At 40.0% G+C, this 17,407-nt stretch overlaps 1 protein-coding gene across 20 annotated transcripts in view; it reads left to right on the forward strand.

The window, feature by feature from the left end:
* The window catches only part of R3HDM2 (R3H domain containing 2), a 177,843-nt gene that overhangs the window by 3,689 nt on the left and 156,747 nt on the right, over positions 1-17,407 (forward strand). The window contains exon 1 of one of the 20 annotated variants that reach the window (XM_064284007.1): positions 16-56. The exons of the other annotated variants lie outside the window; for them this stretch is intronic. The gene's annotated coding sequence lies outside the window, so the exon portion shown is untranslated. Of the gene's footprint in view, positions 1-15; positions 57-17,407 lie in introns of those variants that run through there. 20 annotated transcript variants of the gene reach the window in all.

Genomic DNA, 17,407 nt, shown 5'->3' on the forward strand with positions numbered 1-17,407 from the left:
AAAAGTAGATTTTGAGGAAGAAGAAAAAAAGTAACATTTTGATTTGCACATCCTCAGTAAGTGCAGAAGAGAAGAATTTTATGAAACTATATGTGTGTTTAAAGTTTCTTCTGTTGCCGCTGTAAGATTGGATAATGGACTTTTGAGTGTCCCTCTGTAGAACTTACATGTAGGAAAAATAACTGGATGCGTGGCTTGAAAATTGTGCATAAATACAGTTGGTGGGTCTAATTTTAGGGACCTTCTACATATACACTGGCCTCAGTATTTTCCTTATGCTGTATCCTTCCTTCTCCTTGTAGAAAACATTCTGCTTAACAGTCTTTAGTGGCTAACTTTTGTTCTTAACATGGCTGCCAACTTAGCACTGTAGCATCTGTTTGGACTTTTCCCATATTTTCCATTCCTTTCTTAAGGATTTTGGTTTGTTTCTGAAAATACATATAGATAGGAAAGATTTCTTAAACCTTGATCTGGCTTGATTCCTCTTTGAGTTCCCTTAGATTTTCTTAAAACCAGCTGCTATTGAGTTGACTCATGGTAACACCTCAGGCGTGTCAGAGCAGAACTGTGTTCCATAGAGTTTTCAGTGGCTAGTTTTTCAGAAGTAGATCCATAGGTCTTCTGAGGTACCTCTGGGTGGACTAGAACCTCCAGCCTTTCAGGTAGCAGCTGAGCGCATTAACTGTTTGCACTACCCAGAGACTCCAGCTTTCTTAGAAAATATATGTTTTCTCCTACTTGTTTTTTTTTTTTCTTTAAATGTTGAAATTCAAAGCCCTCGGGTACAACAGTCCACAGTGATTTCATCTTTTTTATTTGGGATGTATGAAAGGAAAGATTCTGGGATGCTTCCTAAATCGAGGTGTTTTCTTGCTTTTCTGAAAGATCTCTTGTGAGTTGTTCAGTCCAGTTGTTTGTGCCTGTACTGGGAAATTTGTTTCAGCTTTGCAGACAGTAAGTTTCCTGGGGTGCTGTCTAGTGTTTTTTAAAAGATAACTGACCAAATTGGGGACCCCAGCTTACAGATGAGAGGGAACAAGGAGAAAAGGTGGAAAAGCCTTAGACAATCACATTTCCCAATTGTGAAAACAATTTTGATAGCTTTAAAGGACTCATTTTATCCTATTTCTACTTAGTTTGTTAACCTCAAAAGCATGAAAAAAATTTTCATTCCCTTTAATTCCTTACTTATTGTCACACTGTGACTCTTCTTAATTGTTAAAGACTTTTTGATTTTTTCTGAGAAACAACTTTCAGGCCTGTCTGGGTATTTTTTTACGGGAGAAAAAATGAAGCTGATGTTAAATAATCCTGTAAGATCTCTTCCCTAACTTAGGCCAGTGTCCTGATTGTTTCATTTCCCTATAGGTGTTAAAAAAACAAAAAAACAAACCAGTTGCCGTTCAGTTGATTCTGACTCGTGGCGACCACGTGTGTATCAGAGTAGAACTGTGGTCCATAGAGTTTCAATGGCTGTGGCTGTGATGTTTCGAAGGTCCCTGGCACAAATGTTTTGTGCTCAATTACTAACCTAAAGGTTGGCAGTTTGAACCTACCCAGTGGTGCCACAGAAGAAAGGCCTGGCAAGTTGCTTCCATAAAGATGACAGCCAAGAAAACCCTATGGAGCAGTTTTACTCTGTAACACATGGGGTCACCATGAGATGGAATCTACTCAGCTTTTTTGGGCGGGAGGAGATGATATATTCAAAGTAGACCACTAGACCTTTCTTCTGAGGTGCCTCAGAGTGGATATGAACTGCCAGTCTTCCAGTTAGTAGCTGAATGCTTAACTGTTTATGCCATCCAGAGACTCCCTACAGGTATTACAAGTATGTTTTACAGTTTTCTTTTTTTTTAAATCTTTTGCAAGTAAGTAAAAGCTGTAGTTTTGCACCCATTGGAATTATTCTGAGGTCCCAAAAGAACTCAGCTTAAGTCCTTATCCCATAGAACTAGAAGTGTAAAGATAGATGAGGCAGCCAGCATGGTTTAAAAGAACTCGGCTTATTTCTAATTGGTATTTGCTGATTTTGAGTCTGTGGTGGGAAGAGAAAGAGAAAAAGCTCTGCAAACCAGTCACATTCTGTCTTGATCTTCTGGAGGTAATTTTGCTGCCCCTGTGGGGCCATTTTACTCTGTCCTTTAGGGTTGTTATGAGTCAGAATTGACTTGGCAGCAATGGGTTTGGGTTTTTTTTTTTTTTTTTTGTATTAATCTTCTTTGAATCCCTGGATGGTGCAGATGGCTAAGTGCTCGACTGCTAACTGAAAGGTTGGATGTTTGAGTGTACCCAGAAGGACCTTGGAAGAAGGGCTTTGTGATCTACTTCTGAAAAATCAGCCATTGAAAATCCTGTGGAGCACAGTTCTGCTCTGACACATATGGGGTCTCTATGAATCGGATTCATCTCAATGGCAACTGGTCTTTTGTACAGTTGTGGCGCAAGTGGTTATGCACTCAACTATTAGCCAAAAGATTGGTTCAAACCCTCTCAGTGGTGCCTTGGAAGACAGGCCTGGAGTTCTGCTTCTAAAAGGTCACAGCCATGAAAACCCTGTGGAGCAGTACTACTCTGTACACATGAAGTCATCATGAGTTAGAATCTACTCAATGGCAACTAACAACAACTGTTGTATAATGTATTGAATATAGACTGTTTTAACTTCATTAACTGGTTTCCTCTGTCATTTGTTGGTACCTTGTCATCCTTGTGTGGATGCTTTTGGCATATTTCAACTTGATAGCAACATCATTTGTGCTGCAGTGTTTATTATCATTATTAATGATCAGAATCATACCTTGTATCTGCAAAGCACTTTTTTTTACTAAAAGCCACCAGGCCTTAAAGTAGTGTCAACTTTTATGTTAAAAAACTAGGTCTTCCATGTACAGAGTACATATTTTTGTTGGGGTAGTGTTTTCGTTGCATATATCAGTCATAAGAATTTATGTATGGTTTTGGCATGTGAGAAGAAGCCCTGGTGGTGCGGTGTTAAGCGCTTGGCTGTTAACTGAAACGTCAGTACCCATCAGCTGCTCCGTAGGAGATAGATACTGGAGTCGGCCTCTGTAAAGATTACAGCCTTAAAACCCCGTGGGGCAGTCCTACTCTGTCCTGTGGGGTCACTGTGAGTTGGAATTGACTCCAGGGCAGTGTTTTTTTTTTGGTTTTGGCGTGTGAGCAGCATTATCAGCATCAGGTAATTCTTGGGATCTTGGAGGAGGATGTTTCAGACTTGTGAAAGGAGGAAAGTAATTAAGGCAGTGACATTCCAAACTTAATAGTGGATACATTGGAAATATATTTTCTCCGGATTGTCCCACGCTGAACTTTCTCCTTACCCTTCCTTTGTGATTGTAGGACCAGGAAGAAGATGATCAGGGGCAGTAACCAGCTGATAACTTTCTTAAAACAATGGGTTGTGGATGGGTAGCAGGCGAATGTACACCCCCACAAGAAATGATCTCGTACTATTTCTAATGCTGTTAGTGGAGGCAGCTCTCAAAAACCATAAAAACCAACGGAAAGAACTTGGTGGAGACCTTTTTGCTAAATCTAATGGATCCTTTTTCATTCTTACTTGATTTTTCTGCAGCATTTTCACTGTTGATCCCTCTCCTTGAAATGCTTCAGTGACACTGTACTTTTTTGGTTTTCCACTACCATTCCTGGCTTTTTTTCTCTTGCCCATCCAGTAAATACCTGTTTTCCTGAAGGTTTCTGTTTTATTTTCCTTCTGGATCTCTGGTTCTTAAGTTTTAGTGGCATAAGCAGCTCCTGAAGAACTTGTTAAGAATGTGGCTCACAAAACCCTCATGATTTGTCCTCTCTGACCTACTTTATATCACACTCAACTGTTCTCACTGTACTCTAGCCACAGTGGCTTTTTTCTGCCCCAGGGTCTTTGCATTTGTAGTTCCTTGTGCCTGGAATGCTGTTCCCCAACTCTTAACCTGATGTACTTCTCATCATTCAAGTCTCAGCTCAAATAATTCCTCTGTAGACCTTCCCTGACCAACTTATCCAACACTCCTTTGTTTTATTATGTCCATAGCATTTACCAAGATCTTGAATTATCTTGTTTGTTTTTTTGTTTATGGCCTGGCTCACACCTAGAACTTAAACTCCATGAGAACCAAAACAAACCTGTTGCCATCGAGTTGATTCCGGCTCATAGCGACCCTGTAGAACAGGAACTTTTATTAACTGCTGTATTCCTAGTGCATAGAATAGTCTCTTATCACACATTATTGAATGAATAAATGAGTGAATGAATGAATGAGGTATAGATTCCTAGGTTCCATCCCCAGAGGTTTTGATTTTAGTAGTCTTGAGATAAAGCGCAAGAATTTTTATATTAAACATTCCAGATGCTACTGCTGCTGTCTCTGGTCAGTTGTCTTAGATAGCATTTAGAAAAACACAGGTCTGTACAGTTTGTCAGTCTCACCGTTCCGATGGCTTCACTTGGCATCTATTACTGTAAACTGACAATTCTTGAGTCTTGTCCTCCAGCTCTGATCTCTTGCCTTACATCTAGGCTAAAATTTATTCACTAGTCTCTTGAATATCTCCGTTTGGCTCTCACACAGCACCTCAAATTCAACATGCCCAAAGCAAAAAAAAAAAAAAAACTTTTTCATGTAAGTCTATTCTTTGTCTTGAGTTGTTTTATCTGTGAATGATGCCACCTAGTTACATAAGATAGAAACATGGCGAGTCTTTTCTTACCTTTTAACATCCAGTAATCATGACGTTATATAGGTTGTATCTCCTTAATTGCTCCTGAATCTTGCCATTTCTCTTCATAAGCATTGCCACTTCTTTAGATCAGGAGACCATTATCTCTCATCTAGACAACTGCAGTGGCCTTTAACTGGTCTCCCTGCCCTAGTTTTGCTCCTTCAAATTTTTCTTTAGTTCTGTATACTTCAGCCAAAGAAAAGTAAAATCTGTTATTCTCCTACTTAAAACCTTTCAATGACTCCTCCTTTCTCTAGGATAAAGGTTAGGCTTTTTTTTTTTTTTTTAAATCTGGCTCCTCTACCTCCACACCCCAAAACTCATTGCTATTGAGTTGATTCTGACTCAGCGACCCTATAGGACAGAGTAGAACTGCCCCCTAGAGTTTCCAAGGCTGAAATCCTTAGAAAAGCAGACTGCCACATCTTCCTCCTGTGGAGCGGCTGATGGGTTCGAGCCACCAACCTTTTGCTTAGCAGCCAAGTGTTTAGCCACTGTGCCACCAGGGCTCTTTCACTCTACCTCATCTGCCTTATATTTTGCTGTTTTCTCTTTGTTCTCAGAGTTAGGCTGCAGCTACAAATGAATTACCTGTTCTCTCAAGAAAGGTTGACAAAATGAGAGCTGGATGTCCCGAAACGGTTCCAAAACATAGTACCGACTGATGAGGGTTTTTGTTGTTGTTTTGAGGTGAAGAGGTTTTTAGGGAGAAACAATGGTGTATTCCAAGGCAGCAAGGTGATCCCTGTTGTCCCACCTTGCTGACTTGGAATACACCATTGTTTCTCCCTAAAAACCTCTTCACCTCAAAACAACAACAAAAACCCTCATCAGTCGGTACTATGTTTTGGAACCCTTTCGGGACATCCAGCTCTCATTTTGTCAACCTTTCTTGAGTCATTTTTTGCAAAGCTAGGTTCTTCTGTTCCTAACCATATTTCCCTCTGCTTTTTCCATTCTGAGTTTCTGCTAACACTAAAGTTAAATTTGCTATGATCGTGATATTTTCAGTGCCAAAAGAGCTGTCTAGAGTGTGTGATTTTTGTCTCATTCCTCTATCAGCAGTAAGGAAAAAGAAGCTAAAATGGTTTAAGATACATGTTCTATACTGATTTTGCCAGTTGTTTTTTCCCCTGGCAAACACTATACCCAAGAAAGATCAATTGTTTTTGATTCCTGATTTTGGTCCATAGTTATACTAAGGCTGATAAATGAAACCTTAAACCAGGTATTTACCTTGTTGCCTATTGTTGTTTTTAGGTGCTGTTGAGTTGGTTCCAACTCATAGCAACTGTATGTACAACAGAACAAAACACTGCCTGGTCCCACGCCATCCTCACAATCATTACTATGTTTGAGCCCTTTGCCGCAGCCACTGTGCCAGTCCATCTCATTGAGGGTCTTCCTCCCTTACCTTGACCCTCTACTTTACCAAGCTTGATGTCCTTCTCCAGGGACTGGTTCTCCTGATAACATGTCCAAAGGATGTGGGATGAAGTCTCGTCATCCTCGCTTCTAAGGAGCATTCTGGCTGTATTTCTTCTAAGACAGATTTGTTCATTCTTCTGACAGTCCATGGTATATTCAGTATTCTTAGCCAATGCCGTAATACAAAGGCATCAGTTCTTCTTGGTCGTTCTTATTCATTGTCCAGCTTTCACAAGCAAATGCAGCAACTGAAAATACCATGTCTTGGGTCGGGCACGCCTTCTTCCTCAAAGTGACCTCTTTGCTTTTTAACACTTTAAAGAGGTCTTTTTTTTTTTTGCAGTAGATTTGCCTAATGCAATATGTCCTTTGATTTATTTTTTGTGCTTTAGGTGAAAGTTTATAGAGCAAATTAGTTTCTCATTAAACAATACACAAATCATCTTGCAACATTGGTCATCAGCCCTGTGATATGTCAACACTCTTCCCTTCTTGACCTCAGGTTCCCATTATTCATTTAGTTTTCCTTCCCTTCTTGTCTTCTTGTCTTAGCTTTTGGGCTGGTATGCCCTTTAATATTGTATATATGGTTGAACTACATGTGTTATTGTTTGTTTTATAGGCCTGTCTAATCTTTGGCTGAAGGGTGAACTTCAGGAGTAGTGAGTTCAGTACTGAGTTAAAAGGGTGCCCGAGGACCATGCTCGGGGTTTCTCTAGTCTCTGTCAGACTAGTAAGGCTGGTCTTTTTTGTGTGAGTTTGAATTTTATTCTACACTTTCATCCCTCTTTGTCCAGGACCCTCTATTGTGATTCCTGTCAGAGCAGTCTGTGTTGGTAGCCGGGCACCATCTAGTTGTTCTGGACTCAGCCTGGTGGAGGCTGTGTTACTCGTGGTCCATCAGTCTTTTGTACTGATCTTTCCCTTGAGTCTTTGATTTTCTTCATCCTCCTTTGCTCCAGATGGGGTGGGACCAGTAGATGTATCTTAGATGGCTGGCTGTTCACTGTTTTTTGATTTCTTCACTGCTGCTGCCATGAGTGTTGATTGTGGATCCAAATAAAATGAAATCCTTGACAAATTCAGTATTTTCTCTGTTTATCATGATGTTGCTTATTAGTCCAGTTGTGAGGATTTTTGTTTTCTTTGTGTTGAAGTGTAATCCATACTGAAGGCTATCGTCTTTGATCTTCATCAATAAGTGCTTCGAGTCTTCTTCATTTTCAGCAAGCAAGGTTGTGTCATCTGCATATCCCAAGTTTTTACCACATTTTTAAAATAATTTTTATTGTGTTTTAAGTGAAAGATTACAAATCAACTCAGACTCTCACACAAAAACCCATATACACCTTGCTACACACTCCCAAGTACCCTCCCCCCAATGAGACAGCCTGCTTTCTCCCTTCACTCTCTCTTTTCGTGTCCATTTTGTCAGCTTCTAACCGCCTCCACCCTCTCATCTCCCCTCCAGGCAGGAGATGCCAACATAGTCTCAAGTGTCCACCTGATCCAAGAAGGTCACTCCTCACCAGTATCCCTCTCCAACCCATTGTCCAGTCCAATCCATGTCTGAAGAGTTGCCTTCAGGAATGGTTCCTGTCCTGGGCCAACAGAAGGTCTGGGGGCCATGACCACTGGGGTCCTTCCAGTCTCAGTCAGACCATTAAGTCTGGTCTTTTTATGAGAATTTGGGGTCTGCATCCCACTGCTCTCCTGCTCCCTCAGGGGTTCTCTGTTGTGTTCCCTGTTAGGGCAGTCATTGGTTGTAGCCGGGCACCATCTAGTTCTTCTGGTCTCAGGATGTTGTAGTCTCTGGTTCATGTGGCCCTTTCTGTCTCCTGGGCTCGTAATTGCCTTGTGTCGTTAGTGTTCTTCATTCTCCTTTGATACAGGTGGGTTGAGACCAATTGATGCATCTTAGATGGCTGCTTGCTAGCGTTTAAGACCCCAGACGCCACTTTTCAAAGTAGGATGCAGAATACTTTCTTAATAGATTTTATTATGCCAATTGACTTAGATGTCCCCTGAAACCATGGTCCCCAGACCCCTGCCCCTGCTACACTGGCCTTCGAAGCATTCAGTTTATTCAGGAAACTTCTTTGCTTTTGGTTTAGTCCAATTGTGCTGACCTCCCCTGTATTGTGTGCTGTCTTTCTCTTCACCTAAAGTAGTTCTTATCTACTATCTAATTAGTGAATGCCCCTCTCCCACCCTCCCTCCCTCCGCGCTCCTGTAACCACACAAGAATGTTTTCTTCTCAGCTTAAACTATTTCTCAAGTTCTTACAGTAGTGGTCTTATACAATTTTTGTCCTTTTGCAGCTAATTTCACTCAGCATCATGCCTTCCAGGTTCCTCCATGTTATGCAGTGTTTCACAGATTCCTCATTGTTCTTTATCGATGCGTGGTATTCCATCGTGTGAATATACCATAATTTATCCATTCATCTGTTGATGGGCACCTTGGTTGCTTCCATCTTTTTGCTATTGTAAACAGTACTGCAGTAAACATGGGTGTGCCTATATCTGTTCGTGTAAAGGCTCTTATTTCTCTAGGATATATTCCAAGGAGTGGGATTGCTGGATCCTGTGGTAGCTCTATTTCTAGCTTTTTAAGGAAGCGCCAAATCAATTTCCAAAGTGGTTGTATGATTTCACATTCCCACCAGCAGTGTATAAGTGTTCCAGTCTCTCCACAGCCTCTCCAGTATTTATTATTTTGTGTTTTTTGGATTAATGCCAGCCTTGTTGGAATTAGATGAAATCTCATTGTAGTTTTGATCTGCATTTCACTAATGGCTAATAGTCGTGAACATTTCCTCATATATCTGTTAGCTACCTGAATGTCTTCTTTAGTGAAGTGTCTATTCGTATCTTTTGCCCATTTTTTAATTGGGTTATTTGTCTTTTTGCAGTTGAGTTTTTGCAGTACCATGTAGATTTTAGAGATCAGGTGCTAATCAGAAATGTCATAGCTAAAAACTTTTTCCCAGTCTGTAGGTAGTCTTTTTACTCTTTTGGTGAAGTCTTTGGATGAGCATAAGTGTTTGATTTTTAGGAGCTCCCAGTTATCTAGTTTTTCTTCTACAACCTTTATAATGTTTTCTATACTGTTTATGCCATGTATTAGGGCTCTTAACATTGTCCCTATTTTTTCTTCTATGATCTTTATCATTTTAGATTTTATATTTAGGTCTTTGATCCATTTTGAGTTAGTTTTTGTGCATGGAGTGAGGTATGGGTCTTGTTCCATTTTTTTGAAGGTGGATATCCAGTTATGCCAGCACCATTTGTTAAAAAGACTGTCTTTTCCTCATTTAACTGTTTTGGGGCCTTTGTCAAAGATCAGCTGCTCATATGTGGATGGATTTATGTCTGGATTGTCAATTCTGTTCCATTGGTCCATGTATCTGTTGTTGTTCCAGTACCAGGCTGTTTTGATTACTGTGGCGGTATAATAGGTTCTAAAATCAGGTAAAGTAAGGCCTCCTACTTTGTTCTTCTTTTTCAGTAATGCCTTATTTATTCGGGGCCTCTTTCCGTTCCATATGAAATCAGTGATTTGTTTCTCCATCTCATTGAAGAGTGTCGTTGGGGTTTGGATCGGAATTGCATTAAATGTATAGATGGCTTTTGGTAGAATAGACATTTTTATAATGTTAAGTCTTCCTATCCATGAGCAAGGTATGTTTTTCCACTTATGTAAGTCTCTTTTGGTTTCTTGCAGAAGTGTACTGTAGTTTTCTTTGTATAAGTCTTTTACATCTCTGTTGAGATTTATTCCTAACTGTTTTATCTTGTTGGGGGCTACTGGAAATAGCACTGATTTGGTGATTTCCTCTTCGATGTTCTTTTTGTTGGTGTAGAGGAATCCAACTGATTTTTGTATGTTTATCTTGTATCCCGATACTCTGCTGAACTCTTCTATTAGTTTCAGTAGTTTTCTGGAGGATTCCTTAGGGTTTTCTGTGTATAAGATCATGTCATCTGCAAATAGAGATACTTTTACTTCTTCCTTGCCAATCTGGATGCCCTTTATTTCTTTATCTAGCCTAATTGCTCTGGCTGGGATTTCCAGCACAATGTTGAATAAGAGTGGTGAAAAAGGGCATCCTTGTCTGGTTCCCGATCTCAGTGGGAATGTTTTCAGGCTCTCTCCATTTAGGGTGATGTTGGCTGTTGGCTTTGTATAAATGCCCTTTATTATGTTGAGGAATTTTCCTTCTATTCCTATTTTGCTGAGAGTTTTTATCATGAGTGAGTGTTGAACTTTGTCAAATGCCTTTTCTGCATCAATTGATAAAATCATGTGATTGTTGTATTGTTTTATTTATGTGGTGGATTACATAAATTGTTTTTCTAATGTTGAACAATCCCTGCATACCTGGTATGAATCCCACTTGGTCAAGGTGAATTATTTTTTTGATGTTGTTGAATTCTGTTGGGTAGAATTTTGTTGAGGGTTTTTGCATCTACATTCACGAGGGATATAGGTCTATAATTTTCTTGTGGTGTCTTTACCTGGTTTTGGTATCAGGGATATGGTGGCTTCGTAGAATGAGTTTGGTAGTATTCTTTCCTTTTCTATGCTCTGAAATACCTTTAGTAGTAGTGGTGTTAACTCTTCTCTGAAAGTTTGGTAGAACTCTGCAGTGAAGCTGTCAGGACCAGGGCTTTTTTTTTGTCTGGAGTTTTTTGATTACCTTTTCAATTTCTTATTTTGTTATGGGTCTATTTAGTTGTTCTACCTCTGTTTGTGTTACTTTAGGTAGGTGGTGTGTTTCTAGGAATTCATCCATTTCTTCTAGGTTTTCAAATTTGTTTGAGTATAGTTTTTTATAGTAATCTGATATGATTCTTTTAATTTCAGTTGTGTGTGTTGTAATATCGCCCCTCTCAGTTCTTATTCGGGTTATTTGCTTCCTCTCCTGTTTTTTTTTTTTTTGTCAGTTTGGCCAGTGGTTTATCAATTTTGTTGACTTTTTAAAAAAATCCAGCTTTTGGTCTTGTTAATTCTTTCAATGTTTTTCTGTTTTCTATTTCATTTAGTTCAGCTCTAATTTTTATTATTTGTTTTCTTCTGGTGCCTGTGGGTTTCTTTTGTTGCTCTCTTTCTATTTGTTCAAGTTGTAGGAATGATTCTTTGATTTTGGCCCTTCTTTTTGAGTGTGTGCATTTATTAATGTAAAATTGGCCTCTGAGCACCACTTTTGCTGTGTCCCAAAGGTTTTGATAGGAAGTGTTTTCATTCTCATTGGATTCTCTGAATTTCTTTATTCCGTCCTTAATGTCTTCTATAATCCAGTCTTTTTTGGGCAGGGTACTGTTCAGTTTCCAAGTGTTTGATTTCTTTTCCTGGTACTGATTTCCACTTTTATGGCCTTATGGTCAGAGAAGATGCGTTGTAATATTTCAGTGTTTTGGATTCTACTAAGGCTTGCTTTGTGACCCAATATGTGGTCTATTCTAGAGAATGTTCCATGTGCACTAGAAAAGAAAGTATACTTGGTTGCTTTTGGGTGGAGTGTTCTGTATATGTCCACGAGGTCAGGTTGGTTGATTGTGGCATTTAGATCTTCCATGTCTTTATTGAGCTTCTTTCTGGAAGTCCTGCCTTTTACGAAAAACTGGTGTTTTGAAGTCTCCTACTATAATTGTGCAGCTGTCTATCTTACTTTTCAATGCTGATAGAGTTTGTTTTATGTATCTTGCAGCCCTGTCATTGGGTGCATAAATATTTAATATGGTTATATCTTCTTGGTGTATTGTCCCTTTAATCATTATATAGTGTCCTTCCTTATCCTTTCTGATGGGTTTAACTTTAAAGTCTATTTTGTCAGAATTAATATTGCCACTCCTGATCTTTTTCGATGTTGTTTGCTTGATATATTTTTTTCCATTCTTTGAGTTTTAGTTTGTGTCTCTAAGTCTAAATTGTGTCTCTTGTAGGCAGCATATAGATAGATCTTGTTTTCCAATCCATTCTGCCTCTCTCTCTCCCTTTATTGGTGCATTTAGGCCATTTACATTGAGGGTAATAATGGGTAGGTATGAATTTCATGCTGTCATTTTGATGTCTTTTTTTGTGTGTTGACAGTTTCTTTTTCCCACTTGATTTTATGTGCTGAGTAGATTTTCTTTATGTATTGTCCTTTCCTCATATTTGTTGTTGTTGATTTTGTTTCCGCTGAGTCTCTATTTTTCCCTTGTATTTTATATTGATGAGTAGGATAGTTTGTCTCCTTTGTGGTTACCTTATTATTTACCCCTATTTTTCTAAATTTCAAACTAACTTTTATTTCTTTGTGTCACCGTATATTCCTCTCCATATGGAAGGTGTACGATTACATTTTAGTCCCTCTTTATTGTCTTCTTTTATATAATAACTTCGCTGTTACCCTGTTTTGAGCTTTTTTTTTTTTTATAATCTTGCTTTGGTTTTTTGGATTTCCCTGTCTGGGTTGACTTCTGGTTGCTCTCCCCAGTGTTCTAGTCTTGGGTTGATACCTGATATTATTGATTTTTCTAACCAAAGAACTCTCTTTAGTATTTCTTGTAGTTTTGGTTTGGTTTTTACGAATTCCCTCAACTTGTGTTTATCTGGAAATGTCTTAATGTCACCTTCATATTTAAGAGACAGTTTTGCTGGACATATGATTCTTGGCAGGCAATTTTCTTCCTTCAGTTTTTTAAATATGTCATCCCATTGCCTTCTTGCCTGCATGGTTTCTGTCGAGTAGTCCGAGCTTATTCTTACTGGCCCTCCTTTGTAGGTGACTTGTTGTTTATCCCTCGCTGCTCTTATAATTCACTCTTTATCTTTGGTTTTGGCAAGTTTGATTATAATGTCTTGGTGGCTTTCTTTTAACATCTACCTTATGTGGAGTTCGATGAGCATCTTGGATAGATATCTTCTCATCTTTCACAATATCAGGGAAGTTTTCTGGCAACAAATCTTCAAGAATTCTCTCTGTATTTTCTGCTATTCCTCCCTGTTCTGGTACTCCAACCACTCATAGGTTATTTCTCTTGATAGAGTCCCACATGATTCTCAAGGTTTCTTCATTTTTTAAAAATATTTTATCTGATTTTTCTTCAAGTATATTAGTGCCAAGTGATTTATCTTCAGGTTCCAAAGTTCTAGCTTCTACTTGCTCAATTCTGCTCCTCTGACTTTCTATTGAGTTGTCTAATTCTGTAATTTTATTGTTAATCTTCTAAATTTCTGATTGCTGTCTGTCTATGGATTTTTCCAGCTTATTAAACTTTTCATTATGTTCCTGAATAATCTTTCTAATTTCTTCAGTCACTTTATCTGTGTGTTCCTTGACTCATTCTGTGTATTGCCTCATTTCCTTCCTGATGTCTTGAAGGGTTCTGTACATTAAACTTTTGTATTCTGCATCTGGTAATTCCAGGAATGCACTTTCATCTAGAAGATCCCTGGATTCTTTGTTCTGAGAGCCTGTTGCGGTGATTGTGGTCTGTTTGTTTATGTGACTTGATATTGACTGTTGTCTCCGAGCCATCTATAAGTTATTGTGTTAGTTTATGCTTGCTTACTGTGTCATAGCTGCTTGCTTCGGTTTGTTTTGGTATACCCCTATGGGTTGCTTGAGTGAGCTAGGTTGATTATTTTCACCTTTGGAGCTCTGGTGTCCTGTCCCCAGCTGTCTAGAGCTATTATCAGGTATATCAGTCTAGGAGTCCATTCAGTTTTCTTGTACGAATTCAACTCAGGTTTCCAGGTAGCTGATCATCAAGTATGTGGTACGGGCTCTGTCCTACAGTCTTAGAGGGGCAGGGGTGATTGGCGTGTATACCGGTATCTGATTGCAGCAGGGGGTCATGCTCTGACAAGGCAGGGGGCTGAGAACCGACCCCCAAGTGTCTGTGAGGAAAACACATCTCTGTTCCCTACAGTGTGCTGGTGGGTGGGTTCTGCAGATGGATCATGGGCACCCAAAGTTTTTGGTTGTAAGGACTGGGAGGTACCAGTTATCTTTGGACCCCCGTTGCGGGTGGCTGGGTGACTTGAGTGGAGCTACTAGTCCTTAGGTCCCTGATGTGGGTAGGCGAGGATCTTGTTTAATAGGCAAAGCAATGTAAAGTGTCAAATACCCACCTCTCCACTGCACAGCTGAAATGGTTGGAGTTTGCCAACAGTGGCCTTTTCTCCCGAAATAGGCACACACATGTCCATGCAGAAGGGAGTGGTGCTCAAGGTCCACAGACGGTTTATGCCTGGTCAGGAGCTGCTTCTGTCCTGAGCTCCCCCGGTTAATGGAGCTAGCAAATTTTCTTTTCCCCCCAATTGCAAATTTTTTCCTTCCCCACGGCCGGGAGCATGGCTCTAGGTGCTCATCGGGGTCTATCTCAGGCCCATGGATTCAGCTGCTGAAGCCGGCTTGGGGATCGGGGGTGCGGTATAATATACGTAAGTACTTAGCTTTTGCCGAGAGCGCTGTTCTTCTCAGGTTCTGGAGGTATGAGTAGGCTGTGTGGCTAGCTGCTTCTCCCTGAGGAAACTGCGGCCAAACGCTAGTACCAGCCCGCTGCTGCTGCAGCTGCTCCAGGAATGGTGCCTGAGGGCTCCTGGCGATTCAGGTCTGGTAACTCCTCTCCAATTCTGAAGGGTCTCTTCCTTACCCTACCCCTCAGTTCGTTGTTAAACTTGCCTTTGATGCTCAGGGCTCCCAGCTTGTCACAAATATACTTGTTTCACTTGTTTTTTCAGGTCTTTGTCGTAAAGAGGGCTCCACGGAAGCTTCTATTCCGCCATCTTGGCTCCGCCTCATATCCCAAGTTTTTAATGAGTCTTTCACCAATCCTGATGTTGCGTTCTTCTTCATATAGTCCAGTCTCTCAGATTATTTGCTCAGTGTGCAGATTAAATAACTATAATGAAAGAATACAACCCTGATGCACACGTTTACTGATTTTAAACCACTCAACATCCCTTTGTACTGTTTGACTGTGCACAGGTTCCGCAGGAGCACAATTAAGTGGGCTGGAATTCCCATTCTTGGAAGTGTTATCCATAGTTTGTTATGACCCACACAATTGAATGCCTTTGCATAGTGTGGTGGTTGAGATTGTGTGTTATCTTGGCTGGGCCATGATTCTCAGTGTTTTGACAGTTGTATAATGTTGTGATCACTTCACTGTTGAGATTTGATATGTTATCACCCCCATGATGGGATCTGCTCTGAGTAGCCAGTCAGTTGAAAGGGAGTTTCCTTGGGTGTGTGGCCCACATCAGAATGTAAGTGGACGGTCTGGCTTTTGCCTGTGCTAGATCCGGTAGGTGGTTCCTGTTGGTCTGGCCTCCGGCTCTTGGGACTTGAGCTAGGGCAGCCCCTGTAGCTGCCTGAATCAGGAGAAGTCTTGTGGTCTTGCCTGTCGATCTTGGAATTTGTTGATCTTCATAGCCTGTGAGCAAGAGTCCTGCCTCCGACCTACCAAGCTCGGGTTTGCTAGTCCCTGCAGCTACGTGAATCAGGAAAAGCCTCTACAACTGTGTGAGCCATTTCCTTGATATAAATCTCTCTCTATGTTTAAACGCTTTACTGGTTTTTCTCTTCTAGAGAACCCAGTCTAAAATACATAGTAAATAAAAGACAGGTAAACACCTTTCTGGTATTCTCTGCTTTCAGCCAAGATCCATCTGACATCAGCAACAATATCCCTTGTTCCATGTCCTCTTTTGAGTGTCTTGAATTTCTGGCAGTTTCCTGTTGATATACTGCTGCAACCGTTTTTGAATTATTTTCAGAAAAATTTTACTTGCGTGTCATACTAATGATATTGTTTGATAATTTCCACATTCTGTTGGATCACTTTTCTTTGGAATGTGCACAAATTAGGATCTGTTTCAGGCGGTTGGCCAGGTAGTTGTCTTCCAAGTTTCTTAGCATAGATGAGTAAGCACTTCGAGCGTTGCATCCATTTGTTGAAACATCTCAATTGGTGTTCTGTCAGTTCCTGAAGCCTTGTTTTTCTCCAGTGCAGCTTGGACTTCTTCCTTCAGTACCATCGGTTCTTGATCATGTACTACTTCCTGAAATGGAATGGTTGAATGTTAACCAATTCTTTTTGGTACAGTATCTTTGTGTATTCTTTTTGTCTACTTTTCCTGCTTCCTGTGTTGTTCAGTACTTTGCCCATAGAATATTTCAGTACTGCAACTTGAGGCTTGAATTTTTTCGTCAGCTCTTTCAGTTTTTGGAATGCTGAGTGAATTCTTCCCTTTTGGCTTTCTAACTTCAGGTCTTTGCCCATTTCATTATAATACTTTACTTTGCCTTCTCCAGCTGCCCTTTAAAATTTTCTGTTCACCTCTTTTATGTGGTCATTGTTTCTTTTGCTTCAGCTATTCTGCATTCAAAAGCACAAGTTGCAGAGTCTCTTCCGACATCCATTTTGGTCTTTTCATTTTCCTGTCTTTTTAATGACCTTTTGCTTTCTTCATGTGTGATGTCTTTAATGTCTTGCCACAACCCATCTGGTCTTTGGTCATTAGTGTTCGATGTGTCAGATTTATTCCTGAGATGGTCTCTAAATTCAGGTGGGGTATACTCAAGGTTGTGCTGCGTTGACTTGTTTGAATTTTTTTCAGCTTTAACTTGAACTTACATATGAGCAATTGACAGTCTGTTTCGCAGTTGGCCCCTAACCTTTTTCTGACTGATGACATTGAGCATGTCCACTCTTTCTTTCCACAGATGTAATTTGATTCCTGTGTATTCCATCCTGTGAGGTCCACATGTATAGTCCCCATTTATGTTGTTGAAAAAGGGATTTGCCGTGAATAAGTTGTTGGTTTTGCAAAATTCTATTATGCGATCTCCGGCATCATTTTTATCACCAAGGCCTTATTTTCAAACTACTGATTCTTCTTTGTTTCCATCTTTTACATTTCAGTCACCGGTAATTGTCAGTGCATCCTGATTGCCTGTTTGATCAATTTCAGACTGCAGAAGTTGGTAAAAATCTTTAATTTCTTCATCATTGCCATCAGCGTTGGTGCGTAAATTTGAAGAACAGTTGTACTAACTGGTTTTCCTTGTAGGTGTGTGGATATTATCCTATCACTGACAGCACCGTACTTCAGGATAGATCTTGAAACGTTCTTTTTGGCAATGGATATGATCTCATTCCTCTTCAATTTGTCATTCCTGGCATAGTAGACCATATGATTGATGCAAAATGGTCAATACCAGTCCGTTTCA

Source organism: Loxodonta africana, chromosome 4, assembly GCF_030014295.1.
Source record: "Loxodonta africana isolate mLoxAfr1 chromosome 4, mLoxAfr1.hap2, whole genome shotgun sequence".
NCBI lineage: Eukaryota > Metazoa > Chordata > Mammalia > Proboscidea > Elephantidae > Loxodonta > Loxodonta africana.